Raw genomic sequence first — 2,506 nt, forward strand, 5'->3', positions numbered from 1 at the left:
GATCGAGGATAAAGATACTTGATTGTTGTACTAGCTTTGTTGGCTGCTTTAAAGCTAATGTCATTTTCAATTCTTGTTTTGAAATAAAGTGAAATTACTTCCGACTTCATAAGCAAGGTGCTATTTAGTAATCTAAATCCCTCTCCTATGCTTAAAATGAGTCTCTGTCCCTAGCATTAGTTATACAACTGTCTACCCTTTGCATTTTAAGTGAATCGTAGCCACAAGAGCTTACTCAGCTGAGTTGTTTCTTAATCCTATCAATTCAAGTCAGAATCATCCTTTTCCACCCACATACACTTAGCTTTCAAGTCTAAAATCCACAGAAACATTTAAATTATTGAAGTCAATCTTGTGAGACAGGATTTGTCACACTGAGGGCAAGTAATTTAAAGAAATTCCAATGTAAATTTGAACTTACATTGGCTAGCCAAGGCTCCTTCCCAAATCAAGCCAGTAAAATAATACTTGTTATGTTTTCATGCTTTGTTTAAATGACCAATTTTGAGCATTTTTATGTCAGTATTTTTATTGTTCCTATAATATGGAGTTCATAATAATAAAACAATTAGTTAAACAAATATCTATTGAGTATCTGCTATGCTTAAGACACTACGCTTCGTGCCCCAGGCTTAAAAAGTAGGAAGTAACAATTTTTGCTATAAGGTTCTAAATCCCCTGATGCAGGAAAATCAAGTGCACAAGTAGATCTTACAGTAGCACTTGAACTAAGAAGGGGAAGCAGTATTAAGCTGTGAACTAAAGCAGTGATAGGCAGAATTTTAAATGGTAAGGAAGAAGGAGATAACTGATTAAGCAGAGATGAAGGACTCCACATTTTTCAGGCTGAGTCAGAGAGAAAAGTATTATATTTGGCAGAGCTTGGAAATTTAGGAATAATGAGTTGTTTTGTGGAGGAAAGTGATAAATCTGGTATGAGAAATTTTTAGCGTAAGGAAACCACAGAACATGCAAATAATGATGTCTAGCAGACAGTTGGAAATGTGTAGCTAGAGCTTTGTAGCAAAGTCAGGGAGAAGAGCTGTCAAACTGGGAGTCATTTTCAAGAAGCAATAAAAAGCTGTTACAATCTAGGATGGTAAGAATTAGATAAAAACAAACTGTGTCTGTTGGTAGGGTGGTGGGGGGAAAAGAAAGAAATTTGTAGCATTGTGGGAAGAATAAAAAGACACAGCAAGAGGAGACAGCAAAGGGGAAAACATAAAATTAGTATTCAGAGATAGCCAAAGAGCCAAGATAACATCAAAGAAATCAGAAGAGAAAAAATTCTCGTTATGAATATAATGTGATCAATCCTGTCAAATGCCACAGAGATTTTGGAAATAAATCATTTCCAAAATCACTCAGTATTGTTCATCTTGGGAATACAGAGCATGTTACTCCTAATAAGAGCTACCAGCATTAATTAACTTTCAAACTAATAATTGTATTGTAATTGTCTTTTCTAGTTTGAGACAGGAACATACCCATAAGAATGATGTACCTGACCTTGTCTGCGTTGAGTCTCTCCTTTACTAAGCAAGCATTTGCAGACATCCCCAGAAGTGATGCCTCCTTTTGCCATGGGAATTACACAGGCTTTTGTAACCATTGTTCCCAAATAGATATCACTGGTCTCGGAGCAGGAAGGCTCCTTCTCTCAGTTCAGTGTCCACTAGAACTCTGCTCTGTTCTTCATCTTCAGTCACTAAATGCCCCATAACAGCTGGAGAAAGAGTTGCGGGCCAGTGCTAATGTTCTGAGGAGCATTTGCACTGAACATTCAGATCACCAGAAAAGAAAATTAAAATTCATAGGAATGAGTTTCTAAAGATCACAGCATTTGGTTGAGGAGATATTTAGGGAGAAGCACCCTTTAAAATAACCTCATGTAGGCAACCTCTAAACTTATCCTAAAACTGGCATTGTAAGTGAACAAGTTTGATTAAGATTATTCTGTGAATTTTTTAAAGCCATACGATGATGCTGTTATTTCAGTCCCAGAATCACCTTTCCTAAGAGGGCATCAAAGATTTGCAAAGTAAAGGAGTAGCCTCTCCTGGTCTTGTCCTTTTGCATTTGAAAATGCTTTTCATTTGAGATTGGCAAGGAAATTTCTGTTGCCAGTTTTTTCTAGTATCCACTTTCACTGATCGTAGCAGTCAAAGAGAAATCTTACTACCATGGACACAGCTGGCTGACTTATTTGCCTTTATATATGCATTATATTTTCTTCTTTGGAAGTGCTTGACCATCTTTTCCCTTCTCAAATGCTGTTTTCTTTTTTCTAGAATATGAAGATAGATGTTATTTAAATTGAGCTTTTCAAACATAATATGTTAAAATACTAGTTAAATAACTAGGGCCTGGAAGAGAAGCCAAGTCAGCCAGAGATATGAGAAGGCTCTTGGGGGAGGTGGGGAGTGGTTGGAGGAGGCCTCAAAAGATGGCCATTTAATAATAGAGAAAAGACAGGTATATCAGTATTTTTTAAACAACTGGTATG

The sequence above is a fragment of the Pseudorca crassidens genome, chromosome 5 (genome assembly GCF_039906515.1).
Source record: "Pseudorca crassidens isolate mPseCra1 chromosome 5, mPseCra1.hap1, whole genome shotgun sequence".
NCBI lineage: Eukaryota > Metazoa > Chordata > Mammalia > Artiodactyla > Delphinidae > Pseudorca > Pseudorca crassidens.